This window comes from Anolis carolinensis, chromosome 2, assembly GCF_035594765.1.
Source record: "Anolis carolinensis isolate JA03-04 chromosome 2, rAnoCar3.1.pri, whole genome shotgun sequence".
In the NCBI taxonomy this organism is placed as follows: domain Eukaryota; kingdom Metazoa; phylum Chordata; class Lepidosauria; order Squamata; family Dactyloidae; genus Anolis; species Anolis carolinensis.
The window spans coordinates 62988254-63009179 of record NC_085842.1 but is presented as its reverse complement, the minus strand read 5'-3'; the positions used below and the strand labels follow the sequence as shown (position 1 = coordinate 63009179).

General features: G+C 40.9%; 1 long non-coding RNA gene across 1 annotated transcript in view; it reads left to right on the top strand.

Moving 5' to 3' along the window:
• Positions 1 to 3626: 3626 nt before the first annotated feature.
• Positions 3627 to 20926, top strand: part of LOC134296025 (uncharacterized) — a 44084-nt gene continuing 26784 nt past the window's right edge. The window contains exon 1 of the long non-coding RNA XR_010002581.1: positions 3627 to 4580. This is a non-coding gene — a long non-coding RNA (uncharacterized LOC134296025). The remainder of the gene's footprint in view (positions 4581 to 20926) is intronic.

Here is a 20926-nt window from a genome sequence, read left to right as displayed (position 1 = left end):
ATGCCCATAAACACATCAAACAGAGACTGAGAGACACACGCAGAGGCAAGTTAACGTTCTTCTGAGGGGATGTTCGATTCTGGCCACAGGGGGGAGCAGCTGCTTCATCATCCACACTGACGGCACTTCCTCATTCCAGGTCGTAAATTAGTTATTCTTGCCTCCCCACTTTTATTAGTGGTACCTTATCTCCTACTTGATAGATGCAACTATCTTTCGGGTTGCTAGGTCAGCAACGAGCAGGGGCTATTTTTTATTTTTAATTGACGGGTGCTCACCCCGCCACGGGCTGGCCTCGAACTCATGACCTCATGGTCAGAGTGATTTAAGGCAGCTGCTCAACAGCTGCGCCACAGCCCGGCCCCATTTTTCAGCCCGGCTTCCATTTTTCTTTTACTATGACTAACTTTTCTTGAATCATGCATTTCAAATTCTATGTTCCTAGAATACGTGTTGTTCACCTTTGGACTTTCCATTCACCACTGAATATGTCAACAGCTGTACATCTTTTCACTCTGAGCCTAGATGCTTCATTAGCTGGGCCACAGTATTTCTTGCAGTTTTCCTCTGCTGTACCCCTGTAACTCATTGTGCATTATCTGGCCTGGGAGTTTCTTCTTCTTGCACCACATCTTGTTTCAGTTTTGATTCTTTCATCATAGGGTTTCATGGTAATAGACATTTAAAAAGGGTTTACCATCTCTCCTTCTATGCAGTACAGATATTAATTATAATATCTCAAAAGAGAGTTAGTGAGTTAAAGATGACTCTCCTCCAGTTGAGGTGTGGCTCTCCTGATGCTCTTGGACTGTATATCCCAGCACTCGTCACAGTTGTGCTTGTTTTTTTATAATAATAATAATAATAATAATAACTTTATTTTTATACCCCGCCCCATCTCCCCGAAGGGATTTGGGGCGGCTTACATGGGGCCTAGCCCAATAAAACAATCAATATCAGTAACACGACTATAAAACAATTATACCAGTAAAACATCAATAGCAATAAAACAATCGTTAAAATCGGCAAGAAGCATACAAAAAACATACAATATTAAAACAGGAGACTAATTCATAAAATCCAGAACAGAATGTGCCGGTAGAAATGGACAATAAAGTGCAAAATAGCATTGGCAACATCTCAGAAATGGGGGCAATTATAAAATGGGCAGATGGATCAGTCCAACATCAAATTAGGTGTCAAAGGCCTTTTGGAAGAGCCAGGTTTTTAAGCTCCTACTGAAAGCTCCTGTTGAAAGTGCAGTAACATTTGGAGAAACATACTTTGCTCAAGGGAATTAAGGACAGTATTTGAGGCTTACAGCAAGATGAGCTGCTCTCAGATTTTTACCATAATTATCTCATTGACTGATCTTGCCGAGTTGCATGACTTTTAAATTGCATAACATGGAAAACTCAAAAGGCTAATTTCCCATCTATTTACATGGCTGGACTTTAAAGCATCCTGACAAAGCAAAGCTATTCAAATCCAAGTGTTGTACTTATGCACCCCCACACTTTAAACCTCCAGGAAGAAGAGGAAAGTTATCTGTATACAGCTTTTAGCTCCTGCTGCTAATTCCATCAGGGGCAGAACCCTGGGGAAGCCTTCGATTTTCAGACTGTCTCAGCCCATTCAGGCATATCATCCAGTAGTCGATCCAAGGGGCTGGTTCCAAGCAAGTAGATGGGAGGCAATGAGAAGGCGAGGAAGGATGCTTTAGGTTCAGGTATACAATCTGTAAAAAAGTTGCTGTTTTGACACAGATGATGGAAATGCAAGCTTTGTTTTTAAGAGTGAAAGACGAATTTCTGTGCATGCATGGTCAGTGAATACATTTGCCACTTAGAAGGAAGGCAAATAGTTCCCCATCCCATTTGTTTTTAAAACATAAGGCAGGCTGTACATTGCATTCAAAATCTGATTTTACCATAGATTGATATGACAGCATTATGAAATTGGCAGTTTTAATTTTGATTTCTAATGATCTCCATTATGGAATCTGTCTTTTTAAATGTTCTGTGTTGCTGACAGTCAGCAAACCAGATATGCCGACAATGGCACTTAACTGAATGACATATACTAGGGCATGGTAATAAAAGTAATATCAAACTGCTATCGCAGTATGTAACACACACACACATTAAACATTGTGCTGGAAGACAGGGATTTAAAGTGGAGTATGAGGAGATGAGGTGTTTACCTTCCCAGTCTTGTGCTTTAAACTTTGCCCCCCCCCCCCTTGACACACACATACTTTCTAGGAAAACAGACAGAAGTTGTGTTAAGCTCTGCTGTCATTACATCTACCGTGCCTATTCTGGCCTCTTCCCATGAGGGCTAGATATTATGCCTCCTCCAGCCTCAAATATGAAACCAATACTTTGGCACAGGAGACCAATCTCGATTCTCATTTGACGAAGAGAAATGCTGTTCAGCAATTTTCCTGTCTTGAGTATAAGCCAGCCTGATCTGTACACAAGATAGGGCACTATAATGGATCATTTACAAGAAGAAATAGTAGTGAAATTCTGAATCTTTTTTTGTAGTAAGCAGTATTTCAGGCTTTATTTATGCCACAGCTAAGTACATGTCATGAAACCAATTCAAAATATAGTAAAGAGGACCAGTTCTGACAATCAGTTTCAGTCTTTGCCTCTACTCATTGTGTAAGCCTGGAAAAAAACTGTTTCCTCTTTCCCCACAGTATCTTCAGGAGACTAATGCCTTATTAGTCTCCCTCTCCAGCCCTATCTTGCTGTTTTTCAAAAGCACCTCCCTCAACAAATTGCTCAACTCTTTCTAGAGCAAATCATTCCATTTTGGAACAGCAATGAGCAAACTCTCCTGGGAAGAAAGCATGCAGGTGAGATAAAAGTGTGATCGCACCACATCACAATCACATTTTCACTTGCTCATGTGATCGGGCACAGCCATGAGATTTGCCAGTAATTACTTGCTGTTAACAGAGGTGAGGTTTCTGGATTTCAAATCCAGCTGTTTTCATGTTTGCATTGTGCTCTTAGTTTCATTCCTAACTTTTGGAGAGCTTTTCGGTGGAGTCTGGGAACAGTTTGCTCATAAAGTACGAGGTGTGTTCAAAAGGTATCCAACCTTTATTCATAAAAAATATTTGTATTAAGATACAACATTCTTACACTAATCTCCTTCAAAGTAGTTCCCTTAGGCTGTCACACACTTCTTCCAATGGTTCTGACACTGTTGAAAGCGCACTGAAACACCTCTTTTGAGATGGCATGAAGCTGGCCTGAAATCGGATTCCTTTCAAGGGCATTTTCAGCTTGGGGAAAAGCCAGAAGTCACACCGAGCCATGTCGGGAAATTAGGGAGCCTGACAAGGCACAGGTGTGCTGTGTTTGGCCTGGAAACTCTGTATTAATGGGCTGGTGCATTATCAAGATGGACTGTCAATTGTCTGCTGCCCACAGGTCTTGCTGTTTGTGTTACGAAGGCAACACAGAACCTCTTGGTAGCGCTCCTTGGTGATGATTGTACCGAGTTGTGCGTACTCATGATGAACAATGCCACTGGAGTCAAAGATGGTCAGCATGACTTTGGAATCACTGTCGGTCAATTATGATCTCATTTTGGAATGTTGAGGGCCTACCAGAAAGTGCTTCATTCTCCACTGATGTGCAGCCATCTTTGAAGTGATTGTACCACTCCTTTATCTGTGTCGTGCCCATTGTTTCATCCCTGAAGACCAGTTGAATCTTGCAAATTGTTTCCACTTGGGAATCGGCAAGCTTTACACAAAATGTAATGCAGTAGTGTTGTCCACATTTTTCTGTCATTTTGTCAAAAATGAATGTGAGACAGCACTCACACTTCTTCACTCACTGGCTGTCTACTGGCAACTGACAGCTTATTCCGGCAGAAAAAAATTCAAGCATGAGATTTATGATCGCCTACATAAGCAGACTAAACCATGCTTTCCTAGATTCATTTGTTTATTTACAAAAAACTATGGTTGGATACTTTTTGAACACACCTCATAGATCCTGTGTTCCTCAGCTTCCAAGCTGATTTGATAGTCTTTCCAAGGGCCTAACATTGACATCTCAGGAGACCTGTTAAGCAGCATGGACAGTCACATTCTTAACAAACCATGAATTCTGGAGATGTGCAAGAAAATAACTCTTTAAAGTTCCAACTGCCTTCAGGAGCCCTCCATTATGTTATCAAAACAAAGAGCTAGTTGAGTTAGGATTGTTTGCCTTCTCTTACCCCAGACACCAGATCAGTGTCCCTGAAGACAAGGCTGTCACAGCTTCTCCCATTTGCCTTTTTCTCCTCTTTCTCCTCTGTAATCTCCTCTGGGAAGCTCTCTCATTGCTTCTCTGCAGCAGACAGTAGGAAGAAAATGAAGGTGGGAAGAAAATCCTTAAAACAGCAATTCAGTGAAATTCAGTTTATGAAGTAAATTGGCAAGGATGTGTGGGTGAAGATCATCTTCAAGAACCCAAGAATGAAGTTTTTCTTTTCAGGCAATCATCCTTGTAAAGGATTTTGCATCGAGAAGAGGGACAATTGCAATTGCCTCATTTTCCTTTGGACAGGTAAAGATCTCTTTATTATATGAAGTTACATGGATTGGCTCTGAAACTGGTCCTCGAATTCTCACTGCAGAATTATAGCCATTTGACAATACTTTTAGCTGCAATGGCTCCACCCTATTGAATCCTGGGATTTGTAGTTTGTTGTGGCACTGGACAGCAGGTTTGGGATAGATTAGTATGAATAGCCTATATCTTAATCTGAATAAGGTGGAAGAACTGGTTTATTACTGGCTTTGAATGTGAAAGGCTGCTTTGGGTTTCACACAGGAGAAAACTGGAATATAAATCAAGTAAGAAAATAAATATGGTTAAGTTGGTAGGGAAGAATTTTCCTGAACTAGGTATTTTCTGTGAAGGTACAAGGGTTGATGGAGTGCCAGGGTTAGTGCAGTGATATGTACAGCCAGGAAAGCCCACTTGGCTGCCTCCATTGTGTCTGCAATTAACAGACCAGCTGAGCTGTTTTGGGTGGTTAGGGAGCTCCTTCATCCTGATCCTCATGGTGGAGGCCCCGACCACTTGACAGCTTGATGTGGCAATTTTGCCCATCATTTTGCAGACAAAATCACTCAGATCTGCTCCAACTTAGACACCAGCATTGTGACAATACCAATAGATGTACCTAAGACACCTGTCTGTTCTAGTTTGATGGATTAGATTCATTTTGTTCAGCCGTATGATGTGCACAAGATCCTTGGAGTTGGGACTCTGTTCACTCTGGATCCTTGCTCTTCCTGGCTTGTTAAGCAAGCCAGAGGGGGATTGGCCTATTCAGTTTCCAACATTGTTCAATGCCTCGTTGGGACAGGGTAGGGTACCATCTTGCTTGAAAAAGGCAGTTGTAAAACCAATTATCAAGAAACCTTCCCTGGACCCAGTGATTCTTGATAATTGGCCTATTTCCAACCTCTCCTTCTTGGGCAAGGTTCTAGAGAGTGTGGTGGCTACTCAACTCTAAGGATTTTTGAATGAAAATGATTATCTTGACTTGTTGCAGTCTGGTTTTAGGACTAGTCACAGAGCAGAGACAGGTTTGGTCACCTTGGTGGATGATCTCTGCAGAGAACTAGACGGGGAATGTAGCCCTGTTGGTTCTCTTGGATCTCTCAGCAGCTTACAATTCCATTGACCATGGTATCCTTCTGGACTGGCTCTCTGGGATGGGCCTTGGGGGCACTGCACTGCAGTGACTCCACTCGTTCCTGGAGAGTTGGACCCGGATAGTGGTGAGAATGGAATGACTACTAGTACATGGCTGGATATTCTGACAACAGGAACAGACTGGCTTAAATGATGTTTATATCTTTAATTGTTTTTAGAGGGCAAATAGCTTTTAAACTGTTATTTATTAAATGCTTTTATTAGTATGTAATTTAATTTTATATAGTGATCACTGCTTACTATTGTCATTTGTTTATTGTTTATATTATTTTTTGTATCTGTGAATTGTTGTAAGCTGCCATTAGTCCCTTCGGGGAAAGAGGGTGGGGTATAAATGACGACGACGATGATGATGATGATGATGATGATTTGAATGTTGGACTAGGTCTCCAGAAGACCAAGGTTTGAATCTCCATTTATTCATGCAAACCCATTGAGTGATCTTGGGCAAGTCATACTTTCTCAGTCTTAGAGGAAGGCAATCTCCTCGGCTTAAATCTTGGCATGAAAACTCTACGGGGGAGAGCTAGGGAAAATAAAGAATTATCAGCTAAATAAAGTTTTAACAAAGTCTCACATGCACTGTGAAGCAGCAAGGAGTTAGAGAACCGAAAAGAGGGGAAAGTTCAAAGGATGGAGCTTGATGACCTACAAGCCAGAATCAGGGAGGACTGAAGAGAGAGGGACTGAGAGGGCCTTGAGATGGAAAAATACCAGCTGAAAACGGAGAGCTCATCAGGAAGGGGGGAGGGGGAGAGAGGACGAATGCAAGCTGCAAAAAATCCTTGTGCCTGCTGATAAGAGAGAAGAAAGGAAGAAAAAAATTCACTGAACTTTGTACGTGCTCAAAAGTACTGACTATAAAACTGAACTGCACATCAATTCAGAGTGGCACTTTCCTTAGTTGCTCCACCCACCAACGTGGCTTGATCAATTAAACTTGTTGAAGTATCTCCTTGGCTTCCAGAGTTTGAGTGGATAAAAAGCTCTGAAGGTTTTTGTGCTAAGGGTACGGCAGTGAAGCCCCAATAATAGTCCATGCATAAGTCAGAATCAACATGAACAAGTGTTAGTAGGTAGGCTGGCCTGGATAAACTATCAATGTGTTCACTCCTACAGCAGTTTAATGTATATGCTAAATATATGAATCCTGAGAGATTCCACAAGTAATTTTCCAAGGCTTAAAACAAGAGACCCTCTATCACAGCCTTTTGGGATTGTCCCTCTGGGAAGAATCAGGAACCAGTATAAAATAGGATCTCTGAGGGCCCATCAAGACAGGCCCAAAAACCAGGACCTGTCTTGGTTTTACCGGAGGCATTCAAATGATGCCTCTGGTAAAACCAAATTAATTTGGAATTACCTAAATTATTCCAAATTAATTAGATACCCCACTAGATCTATCTAGGCCTTCCTGAAAGGCCTGAGTCTAATGGGATATTGTGCTTACTGGGACTCACTTCCGGGTAGACCGAGCAGTCCCCAGTTGCCACCATTGAACCTTTTGGGCTCCTGGAGACAAAAGGTCTGGGATGGTGCTCACCCCCTTGCCCCAGCCCCCCATTTCCCCAATAATTTTCCTCCTTGGCCCTCCCTATCTCCTGGTGCATCATTTCCTCATGCCCTCCTGGTGCGAGAAGGAATATTATGGTGGCCAAGTAAGGTTTTTTACTTTTTAGGGGGGAAATGGGGGGTCTTCAAGGTGACTGCATGCTACCACAATTGTAATGGGGATGGCATGAAGCCACCCCCCTCCCCTCTGGTAAAGCCTGGGTTTTTGGGTGGAAGTGGGGACTGAAATCTGCTCCAAAGTGGGTTTTTAAAACCCGCTTTGGTGTGGATTTCTGGGCTGTCAGGAAGCGCTCCAAGTATCACCTGAATAATGAGAGTGAACCAGCACAAGCATATTCCACTGTCTAGTCCCTGATGTTACCTGAAGTGGGCAAAGCTGCACCCATCATATGAACAGGCCTTAAACTAGACTGGGTCAAGAAATCAATCTCATCTAGGAACCCTGAGGACTAGACTATTATTCCTTTTTTTAATTAGCAATTTGCCCCAAAATGTAATATTGGAAACAGGCTGGTTATTGTCAAGTGTGATTCATGTAGTGGGGGGATTTTTCAACAAAATGTCTTTTAGTGCTACTCTTAATTCATGGCTTGCTGCAAAAAAAAGGGATTATTTTAAGAAGATGGCGATTCACCTTCTCATATCTTTTTATGAGCCAGGAAAGATCAGGATTTATCATATGCACAGTGTTTGTCACCAATCCAAGTATTGGACTATACAAATAGAAAAGTTCCCATGGTCATTTGTTAAGAAGAGCCCAAAATGAAACCTATTAGACCTGTTATCAACTGAAGCATCCACATCAGAACAAATCTTAGTGATTTTATCTGCAGTGTGCAGTGCAAATTGCTCACAATGACTTTGACAGTATTTTGTAGACAAAATTGCATAGATATGAGTGATTTTGTGTTTTGGACTTTTGTGTTGTAATTTTGTGGCTCAAATGAGATTGTTTAAATTTATGGTTTTAATTTTGTCCATGAAAACTGTCTTGGGAGAGCGAAGAAGCTGAAAGTGGGAAATTAATATTGAAAACTGTGAGTCATGAAGTTCTGGCTTCATGTCTTATTCTGGGTTAGCATCGAGCCATGCTCTTTTCACCCTTATGTCCTTGTGCCCAATCTTACTGTATAATAGTACTGATCAGTTTTGTAGGGTTCCTAAAAGATTTATTGAAATACTCCATGTAAAGTCTGAAACAATATTGTGAGGTTCTTGGGTTGACAGGCTATAGAGAAAAGGATCTCTTTCCACAGGTGAGACATGAAACAAATTACAAATCGGGTCTGGAACCCAGATGATCTAATCAATAGAGATCCATTTTAGGCATTCCATTTTTTTCCATGTCAGGAGTGACTTGAAAATCTGCAAGTTGCTTCTGGTGTGAAAGAATTGGCCATCTGCAAGGATGTTGCCCAGGGGACACCCAGATATTTGATGTTTTACCATCATTTGGGAGGCTTCTCTCATGTCCCCGTATTGAGTGCTATAGCTGACAGAGTCAGGAGCTCACCCCGCTCCCTGGATTCAAACCGCCGACCTTTCAGTCATTAGTCCTGCCAGCACAAGGGTTTAACCCATTGCGCCACCGAGGGCTCCAGGAATTCCATTATGAAATAGTGATACCTTGACAGGCATCTCTTATTATCTTTATTTATAGGACCTTTTTACTATTTTTATTTTATATTTGATCTACAGTGTTGAGCATTTTCTAAAGAGCGTATACCATATTCAGAGGATGTTGAAGCGATGAAATGTAACAAGGCCTGTTTATGAATGTTACAATAATAATCTAAAGCATTGTTAATCAAGTCAAAGTACTTTTTGGACCATTTCAAATAATGTTGTATTGTGTTGCCTTCATGAATTCATTCATTGTTAAAAACAAAACACGAGCCTTAATTGCTCGTGTTTGGAAAGAACATCAATGATGCTTCAGTCAAGGACCATTCATACCTGTAAGCCAATCAATTGCTTCCATTACAAAGCTTCAACACATTAGCTTCATAATGTAGAATCTGACAAATATGCTTCTGTGGCCTTTCAAAAGATGTTTATCACATAAACATCTTTTCAGAAAGAGGTAATCACTTGGGCAACATCCTGACCTCTTTCACCAATATATGTCATCTACCAGATTGCAGATAAACCACAGCTTTTACATTAGGAGGAGAGTGATTTTTATCTAGCTTTGGTCCATAAAAAGAACAAAGTGATTTCATCACCTCACAAGCAAACCTCTCTCTCTCTCTCTCTCTCTCTCTCTCTCTCTCTCTCTCTCTCTCTCTCTCTCTCTCTCTCTCTATATATATATATATATATATATATATATATATATATATTCCTATAAAACTGCACGGCAGAGGTAACTGTAGTGACAGCTGGGATTCAGCAGTGGGAAACTAGAACCATCCATTATGGGCATCACAGTGGTTTTAACTGCAAGCTGTTCTTCCCTTTAGTTCTGCTAACACCAATCAATGGCATAATTTAACAGCAACAGCAAATGTTTGGCTGGCTGTATGTGCAAACTTAAACAAGAGGTCATGGGGACTGAGATGTGTTTGAGGACATAAGTGTAACAGCAGGAGGTTTGCATAGCTCTGGAGACAAATACTAGGACATGTCAAGCTCTAGCTGTGATTCTGGAATAGGATAGTTTTCAAAGAAGTAGCCATGTTAGTCTCTTGGAGCACAAAAAAGAGGGAGGAAGCAGGAGAAAAAAGGATTGTGGCAACCTTTAAAGAGTTGTTGTATGTCTTTCGGGCTGTGTGGCCATGTTCCAGAAGCATTCTCTCCTGACGTTTCGCCCACATCTATGGCAGGCATGTGGGCGAAACGTCAGGAGAGAATGCTTCTGGAACATGGCCACACAGCCCGAAAGACATACAACAACCCTGTGATTCTGGCCATGAAAGCCTTCGACAACACAACCTTTAAAGACTTCTTTTTAACACAAAAAATCTGGATGTAAAACCACTTCTTCCAGAATAAAATTAAGATTGCAGGAATAAAATTCATACAGTTGTGGAGTAGAATGTAGTAGGATCTAGAAAAATGTGAACCAATTCACTTGCCCTACATTTTTAAATGTCTTTCATATCTTTACAGTAGTCAGTTGGTGTTGATATTTGAAAGCAATAAATCCTCTTCTCAAAAATCAGTTCACCTAGGTTTTAAATTCTTTCTGTCCAGAACAGAAGGAAATAGCAAGAAAATAACAAAGGAAGACTAGAAAGAGAAACAGCTGAATTGACAATTGCTTCATGGTGCACTATATATGGTATATTAATTCAAGATTTTTTTCTACCTCACATATAACAAAAAGAATCTTCTCAGAGAGTGTTTTAAAACCTGGGAAGCTGACATTTGATAAATAGAGTTACTGCTTTCAGAGATTAACACTAACTGACCACTGTAAAGATCAGAAAAACCTATGTCACCTTACCCAGCTTTTGATATCTTAGGGCAAAGAAGTGATTTGCATCTTTCTGGATCTTATTACAATCTACCCCATGCCAACTGCTTTATAACTGAGGTCTTAATATCTCTTTGTTTGGCATCTGAAGAAGTGGGTTTATATCAATGAAAGTTCATGCTAAAATAAAAACCAGTTAGTCTTAAAGATGCTGCCATAGTCCTCATTTTATCCCCATTTCTTCCTTTTTAAAAACAATTATGGAACAGGATATTGTCCTGAAGGCATCTTAATCTGATCCTATAAGGGAGGTTTTTTTAACGGCAAAGAGAGAATTATATAGTACATGGTAAATTCAGCGAGACCATATTTTGTTAAGATTTGTGAATCTATTACACCATTGGTGCTAAATCTGTTTGGAAGTGGAAAGAAAGAAACAGATGGAGGGCTTTTAACTAACTGTTGGAAAAAAGAAGACCATAGAAAGGCAAGATTCTTCTGGCTGCCCAAATATTTATTTATTTACATCACTTTTACCCCGCCTTTCTCTCCGAGGAGACTCAAAGCGGCTTACAGTAAATAGGCAAAAATTCAATGCCTAAAAACAATGTAAAAACAACAATTCATATAAAACAATCTACAAAACAAAAGTTCATATAAAACAGGTACCATTACAAAATAAAATCACATTATGTAAAATTTTAAGAATGTCCAAGATTAAAATCCATTCATCCAGAATCCTCAAGTCTTCGTACAGGTCATGTAAAGTCCATGTTCTTATTCATTAAAAGCTTGTGTGCACAGCCATGTCTTTAAGGCTTTCCTGAAGCCTAGGAGAGTTGGTATCTGCCGTATGTTGCTGGGGAGGGTGTTCCACAGCCAAGGAGCCACCACCGAGAAGGCCCTGTCCCTTGTTCCCACCAGCCTTACCTGCGAGGCTGGTGGGACCGAGAGCAGGGCCTCCCCCGATGATCTAAGAGTTCTAGAAGGCTCATAGGGGGAAATACGTTCGGATAGGTAAGATGGGCCAGAACCATTTAGGGCTTTGTAGGTCAAAACCAGCACTTTGAATTGGGCTCGGTAGCATATCGGCAGCCAGTGGAGCTGGCTCAGCATGGGAGTAGTACGCTCCCTGTAAGCCACTCCTGTTATTAGTCTGGCTGCCGCCCGTTGTACTAGTTGGAGCTTCCGAGCCGTCTTCAAAGGCAGCCCCACGTAGAGCTCTTCTGCATTCCTCTGGAGATACAGCCAGGCTTCTAACTGGAGCTAACTACAGGGAGCATACAATGTCTCTACTAAAGCAGCTCCACTGGCTGCTGATAAACTGCCGGTCCCAATTCAAGGTGCAGGTGATGACCTATAAAGCCCTATAAAGCCCTATATGGATCAGGCCCTCCCTATCTTTGTGATCACACCTCCCTTTATGAACCAGCACGGGCTCTGAGATCTGTCAGGGAGACCCTCCTCTTGCTCCTGTCACTGTCACAAGCGCAGCTGGTGAGGATGAGAGAGGGCCTTCTTGGTGGTGGCTCCCCGATTCTGGAACGCCCTTCCCAGAGAGATCAGACAAGCCCCTACACTAGCCTCTTTCCGCAAGGATCTGAAAACTTGGTGGTTCCTGCAGATTTTTGAACAGGATTAGTCCTAGCTCCCCCCGCCCCCCGAGTTGTTAACTAGGACCCGCTCAGCACTCTACCCACTTCCCAGCCCTATGATATTCTGTTGCACTTGTCTTACCTACCACTTTATAGTTGGCCTTGCCCACTCTGAAGCCCTGGTCATTATATTTGGCCTCGCTGATATAGCATTTTGTAACTGCTTTTTAAAAAAATTGCAGTTGTTTTTAATTGTATGTTCTTGTTTCATGTTTATTATTCTTTATTATGTTTAATTTGTTTTATGGTTTCTTGAAATACTGGAAATTGCCCTGAGTCCTCTCAAGGAGAGAGGGCGGTATATAAATAAAGTTTTATTTTATTATTATTATACTAGGAACTGGATCACTGCTGTACCACTGCTTTGTCCCTTTTCCCGAGGAGAGATTGAAACTTCTAGAAAATGAGAGTGAGGCTAACAGCTTAGAAATCCTTAAGTGCAGAACTGGGCAACAATAGCCAGTGAGCCGTATTGAGTCCCCATGGGTTTTTGTAGCACCTCATGCCCATCCTTGTAATCTCAGGGGGAAGGGTACCTTTTCAGTTTAGAACAAAGTATTCCCTCCCCATGCATCTTGTTTCAAAGTGAAATGCATAACACTCCCCAACATTTGATAGTGAGGTTGAGCATGGTGAGTTTTAGTGAGCTGCATTTGCACAATATTTTCATAACATCTGCCATAGGATCATAGAGTTAGAAGATATCCTCAAGGGCCATTCACTTTATTCCCCATCCTGCCATGCAGGAACATACAATCAAAGCAGCACTGACTTCTGTTTAAAAACCTTCAGAAAAGGAGACTCAGCCAACTCTGTGGCAGAAAATTCCACTGCTGAACAGTTCTTACCATCAGGAAGTGCTCCATAGGAGTTACATATTTTAATGCATATAAATGAGAGAAGCAAGTAGAACTTAATACCTCTGGTATACATGGGGTGGGGAGGAGTTACATGGTGGTTGCTGCTGCTGCTGCTGCTGCTGCAAGGCATCTTTAAAGATTCCACCTGGTAATTTATGTATGTTGGTAATCACAATGATTTTGAACGAAGGACTCCTCAGAGTGTAGTCCTTTTATCCCATTTAAATATTAACTACCATAAGTACTTTCCAAAGGCAAACTTTAGAAAGGCATATACAGCTTAGAGTTCCTATCTGACAAAAAGGACTATTCTATACTCCTGTATAACGCAGCTGCAGTGCCTTTGTGACACCACAGCATGCTATCGTTATTGGTATACCTGTTTTCCATCTTAAGTGATCATATACCATTGGGCTGTTGTATGTAGTGGCTGTCAAAAAGGAGACATTATCTGTCATAGACAAAACGCCAGCAAGTAAAACAAAACTCAGTTTATTGAGGTTACAGAACTAAAAACGCCCGTAAGGAAACAAAGAACAGGGCAAACACTTGACTTCAGTGTGCTAAATAACCAAAAAGCAGCTCAGTTTGAGCTTAAACAGTTCAAAGGGAAAAACCGGGTTAAACAGGAGTACAATCCGGATTAAATCAAAGAGCTTACTTCAGCTTGGCAAACAATGCAAATAAAAGGGAATCAACAGGAGTTGGAATGTAAACAGAAGACTGGCGGCAGATTCCTCTCTGCTACTCAGGAACAGCAGGGGAGTAAACCAGGCTTGTTTACTTCTCCCTGCAGCGAACGAGAGCGTGGTTGTAGTCAAGATTCAGGTTTAGGGTAACGGCAGTCAGCAGGGTCCCAATCCGGTCCAGAAGATCAAAAGCCAAGCGTAGTCGTCAAGGAATCCAAAGGTCACACCGATAGACAGCAGAAGGGTTAATCCGGAATCGTAGTCAGTCAGTCCAGCGTCAATCCAGTGAAAGTAGATATTGCCCGTCAAAAAGACGACGGAGGTCCAAGCTATCAAGATTAAACACAAGTTGCACAGAGAAAAACCCCACACAGTTCCTCCCGCCATCAATGCCCCGTCCTTGGTAAACTTACGTATCCAGTAATGAAACACACCCGTCTTCAGGAAATTCCCCAGCAAGAGCCCAAGCGTCCGTCCAGATTACCTTGCCCAACGCAATTAGACATTGGTCCCAAACCCCATTTTATCACAGTTCAAGCTCATCATCGCTGTCAGCTGCCATCCCAATTCCAGACGCCCCAACATCATCATCCTCATCAGAGCTTAAGCACCTTCGACTACGCCCCACAGTATCCCCAGCTGTGGATCCCGCTCCATCCCTCCAACCAGTCCATGGGTCTGATCCTGCAACCCGCCAATCACCTCCCATGCTTTCACTGCCTGCCTCCCCAACACCCAAATCCTCCCTCACACGAGTCCACTCCATATCATCCTCCTCCGAGCTGGCCACCTCTTCCTCCAAACCCTGAGAAAAACCCTCAAATGAGTCCTCATCTGTCGGCTCTGCAAACAAATCCCGGAGCCATTTCCTTTCACGCTCCTCGAGAGTGTCTGACTCTCGAGGAGTCTTACGACCCCTTCTTTCATTACCGTAGCCCGAAGGCTCAACCATAACATTATCTTAGCAGGTTTGTTTTACGCATAAGGGCTCTGTGCCAAGCATTTTTCAAGCAACTCGTAGGACTCCATCCCTTTATTAAACAAGACACTTTTGAAGCCATTGGGTCTCTCAGCAGTGCTGTTCCTGATAGGCTCCTTTTATGTGTTTGTGTTATATACATGTGTGTGTATGTGTTTCCAATCAGAGCATCCTATGTTCAAGAGGCTTCTCTCATCTTTAGTGGCAAGCAGCAGAGAGGGCTGCTTTATGCAGAAATTCATGTGCAAAACCTGAAGGGAGCCATGGCATTAATGGGAAGAGATTTGTTCATATGAACCTTTATGAAAAATGGAATCGGGGCTTTGCTGGCAGTGTGTAAATGGAATGGTGAGATTAGCTACGGGCTTTCCTTGACAAGGGCTCATATTAAGAAGAGAGCTGCCATCTCTTGGTAAACAGAGAAGAACTGAATGTGATATTAAAAAAATGTCCTTTTACCAGAGACCACAGCACTAGCTGATTAGAGGGCAAGAGAGAAAGACATTTATTAGAAAAAGTAATATCACCTGGATCTTTATGTTTGTCTTCTCTCGTGCCAATGTGAGGTTGCAGGAAGGAACTTTACATTAAATTCTGATTATTCGGGATATTAGCTTATATATCAGAATTTTTTAAAGGATACAGGTCCCTTCCTTGCATCCAAAATTTGAAACAGCATTGCCAAAAGGAGATAATATTAAAAGCAATAAATATGCATTAAAAGGTCACGGAAGCCCCTTTTATGGTTGACTGCTAAAGATTAGGCAATGGTGCTCAACCAAGTTACTTAGCAGATTGGCAGAAAAATAGTCTGCTGCCTTATGTTCCACAGTTAATTAACTGACTATTATTTTAAAAGCCAAAATGCACCCATTGCTCTTCCATGCACTGGAAACTAACAGACAAATAAATAGCTTTGCAGAGCTTTGGTTTCATTCATGAAGGGAGGCAAAGATGAAAACATTTATTGCTGTCTTTTTATAACTGATGAACTAGGTACCTGATGCACATTTAATCTAAAATGTTTTAAATATAGCAGTCTCAAAGGGTTATGAAGAATGTTGCTAAAATACATAACTCATCCTTTAGTAGCCTTGCCTGCCTAGGCAAGAGAAATCATGCATACAGCAATGTGTGCACTTTTCAACTGCATCTCTGTGGCATATGTAATGTCTGCTCCTACTCCAAAGGCAGCTCAGATATGAGATTTTGCTCATATATTCACAAGCAGAACCACTTCCTTGGTTTTTTTTTGCTGTGTACACTGCTTGGAGGATAGAACAAAATGAATTAATAGTTGTTGCTATGGACTATGTCAGACTTTAAAGTTCTAACTTTCATTTTCATATAGCTTATTTTACATATCTGCTTGGAGTATTTTAATTGCTAGTTGGATCGGATTGGATCCATGCAGTCATAGTTAAATTTGTAAATACCTTTGCAATGACATCTTTCTTGCTATGAAACATGTTCTCTAGAGCTAGTTCCCTGTAGCCGGGGGGGGGGGGGGGTAAATGATATGAATATGTTTATTCATATCATGATCTGATCACCATGATCAATATATCCCATATGCATGGGGGATATTGGGATAATGATACAAAAGGTTTTCTAGGGTAGATCCTCTCCCACAGAGACTCATCCCTCCCCCCCCGGGAAGCAAAATCCCAGCACCCCCCGAATCAAAATCCTGGCTACAGGCCTGTCTAGAGCGATCTGTTTTGGAAGAATATAGTCCTAAATAAAAAAAATATATTGGGTATTTCTATGAGTCAGTAATCACAGAGTGTGATATCAACAAAACTGGAGTTTGCTATGAGGCCTTCAAAAACTAATCTTTGCTCAAGTCTATCCTCATGTACATATAAATACTTGCTTTTCTAAACCATGACACATGTATCCTTTTTTGATACTGGGAGATAACAATTTTTATTGAAGAATTGTTTTCCTCTGAGCCTCTCCTTCTATCATGTTTCTAGGCAGACATCTGGTTAGTTTGAAGTTTCCTTGCTGAAATGTCAGCTGTCTTATTGACCAGGTGTGCACAGACTGATATACACAAGGATCTGATAAACTCAAGAATTAAAAGTAATTTGCTCTTGCTAGTACTCAGAGCTGAACAGATTTTGTGAAAGCTGGTAACTTATCACTTTGAATTCAGTTTTGAGTAGGGAAAAATCATCTAGAGATCTATTCATTTCCATGTGTGTCCATTTATTTGTGCATATCTAATAATCTATTGTACTTCAAGTGAATCCAGTCTATTAATGATAATCCAACTGTTTCTGATTGATTGATTTGCTTTATTTTTATCCCTGTTTTCTCCTGATATAGACACTCAGGGTGGCTAACAATAAACATGACAGGAGTACCTCTTTTCAATGGCTCTCCATCATCAAAGGGCACCATCTTCTGGCCTGACAAAAAACCATGTTAGAGTTACTAACTATCTATGTTTATACTCACTTATTTCTAGTTTACATGTTTACTGACTTCTTGTTTGTTTGCTTTTACCACATCCTGCAGCTTGAAGTTATTTTTAACCTTTCCCCTGTCTCTCCTCTAAAAGTTATAGTCTTTGAACGTGCATAACTTTTGGTAAGTAAAGCTATACTTTATATGTTTTGAAAAGATTACTGCATGAACCCCTTTTCTACACCTTCAATAGCCATAATTTTGCTTACCCATACTCAAAATTTTTTTCCCCCCCCAAAAGTGTTTGTGAAGATATTCTGCTGGTATTGGTATGATGTACCTGGGATGGCCAGGAGCTCCCATGGAGATCTGCAGCCATGTGGAAGTGGCAAAGCAGCAACATAGCATGATCCAGCCCCCTTTCTCTGCTCTGATGAGCACTGGAGAAAGGGGGATGGTGACAGTGACTTGTGTGGACACCAGACCAGTGCCAAAATTGAACCCACTGTTGTCGTCCACACTGCACCAAAGCTGTTTGGTAGCTCCAGGGTTTTAGGATTAACCCTATTTTACCTTGTGATATTTTCTGGAGGTGCAGGAACATCATTATTATGCCTATGTAGATGAGCCTTCTATCCCCCCAATTTAAATTCTATGGTACATTTCCAATCCAAGTATAATAAAAATATAGAATTTACTATTATCCATGGTTTTAGTGATCCATGGGTGTGTATGTGTGTGTATTAGGAATGTATCGTGTTTGATTCATTCACTCCTAGACTCTATGTGAATGTGGGACTGACGGTTGTTTGTCAATTTGATTACTTAGCTGGAGAGAGGGAGAGAGAGTGCATTATCTCTCATATTTCTCAACAATCCAGAGTTGTAGAGCATTATGTACAATGGTGATAAGAGTGATCTTTAGTCTGGAATCGAATCAGTACTCTAGATTTCATGCTCTTCTGAACCCGTGCCTGCTCAAATTTACAAATCAAATGGCTGATTCTAGCAACCAAAACCTGCATCAAAACGTATACCTGAATCTATATTTTCCAGGCACACTGGTGGCTTTTAAAATGTTAAATTGGCCTTTAGAAGTTGGGAGGGCAAAGGCAGTGAAGTGCCTAAATCTCATATTAAATTAGCACTCTCAAAGGAGCAATACCACAGCATCCTTTCATTGCAGATTGTTAATTGCAGGTGCTAATTAAACACATTCCAATTGAACTCTACAGAAATAGAAGTTGGCAGAGGTGCTGTAGAGAGGTCATGTAAGAAACAGAACCCTGGAATAATACTGTAACATTTTTGTGAAGATACAGAGTGCTTTTCAAAAAGATAGGAGTTGAATTGACATCTCCACTGCCCACAGACTACACAAATGTTTCTCTCTCCCTTTATAGGAACAGTAGCTGCTAGCTACATTTTTCTGGAGATAGTAACCAACTTATCGTTATCCTGGTACAACTAGTTTATGGCTTAGTCTTATATGTCTGGCTTAGAAGCTTTGGTATGCAATGAGAAATGATGGCCATCTCAAAATGAGAAGTATTACCTTCACCAAACTACAGTTGATTCTCTGCAATTTAAGATCAGACTTTTGAGGACTTTAAAATGTTTTCTAGGAACCTCTAGGTTCTCCAGTGTGATTCTGGTCAACTTCAGTTGTGGTGGAGGATCTAGAGATCCCTAGAGAGAACACCTCTTGAAAAGATGCTAGAGCTTCCAGTGCGATTCAACTGTTAAGAGATGTTGACCATAGAGTCATGCTGGAAGACCTAGAGATTTCTTTCTCAGGTTATTTTTTATTATAATTCACGTTTTTATTTTACTTTTGTGGGGGTTCCATGCCCCTTACCTGAGCAAATGTAGAGGACTACCTGCACATCTGTCTTTTGTGACCTCCTCTGATTATTTCAGAGGGACAGGCAAGTTGTTTTGCTGACAAATTAAAAAAAGGTTTGGACCATAAGATATATTAATTTAAGGAAATTCAAAGGAAAACTTTGTCTTCATGGTCACCATAACCTGGAATGGTGACTACCAATGTTAGGTAAAGGTTTTCCCCTGACGTTGAGTTTAGTCGTGTCCGACTCTGGGGGTTGGTGCTCATCTCCATTTCTAAGCCAAAGAGCCAGCGTTGTCCGCATACATCTCCAAAGTCATGTGGCTGGCATGACTGCATGGGGTGCCGTTACCTTCTCGCTGGAGCGGTACCTATTGATCTACTCATATTTGCACGTTTTCGAACTGCTAGATTGGCAGAAGCTGAGGCTAACAGCGGGAGCTCACCCTGCTCCCTGAATTTGAACTGCTGACCTTTCAGTGAGCAAGTTCAGCAGCTCCGTGGTTTAACGTGCTGCACCACCGGGGGTGCCACCAATGTTAGATGGAGAGTATTTTAGGAGCAAAATGTTTGGTGAAAATTACTTTCCATAAATAATAATACAATAGAGTCTCACTTATCCAACATAAATGGGCTGGCAGTATGTTGAATAACTGAAACTGTTGGATAATAAGACATTAAGGAAAAGCCCATTAAACATCAAATGACATTATAATTCTACAAATTAAGCACAAAAACATGTTTTACAACAAATAGACAGAAAAAGTTCTATACCTATACATGGTAACATTATGTAGTAATTACTGTATTTACGAATTTAGCACCAAAACATTGCAATGTATTGAAAACATTGACTACAAAAAATTGGCTACTAACAAATTGACCAGAAATAAAGATAGATTTGCATAAAATGAACTAACAGTAACAACATTGTCAGAAGTTAAATCTGTAAGAAGTTCAGTCCTTGCTGCCTAGAGAAACAGCCGTGAATCTGGGTGGGAGGCAGATGCATTGGATAATCCACAATGTTGGATAAGCAAAGGTTGGATAAGCAAGACTCTACTGTAGTAATAAAACTTTATTTATAACCTACTCTATCTCCCCTAGGGGACTTCTTTATATTCCAAGCTAACAGGTCTTTCAAAGATTAACAAATTGATAACTGCATATATGAGTGTACATGCCTTCAAGTTGTCATGAATTTCATAAGGTTTTCTTTGGCAAGGTGAATCTACCAGTTCCTCCCTCTGCAATATAGCCTCAGGATCTAGTATTTGTTGTCTCCTATCCTTGTACTCTTATCCTTGCCTCCTATTCTGCGCTCCATGCAGTCATGCTGGCCACATGACCTTGGAGGTGTCTACGGACAATGCCAGCTCTTTGGCTTAGAAATGGAGGTGAGCACCAACCCCCAGAGTCAGACATGACTGGACTTAATGTCAGGTGAAACCTTTACCTTTATTTATCCTTGTACTAACCAGTGCTGATGCCTCTTCTCTTCCTTTTCATTCTCTTTCTTTTTATCCCACTTTTCACCCAATATAGAGACACAAAGTGGCTAACAATGAATATAAAACAATCTTAATTGAAAACAATACAAATAAAAAATATAAAGCAGTTCATTAAAACCGTTAAGCATTATAAATATTAAAATATGTTAAAACTTTCTACAAACTTTAACATTCAAATCACACAGCATTTACAAGCCCAAGACTCATCAGTTCATAAACACCTGATGGCAGGAAAATGTT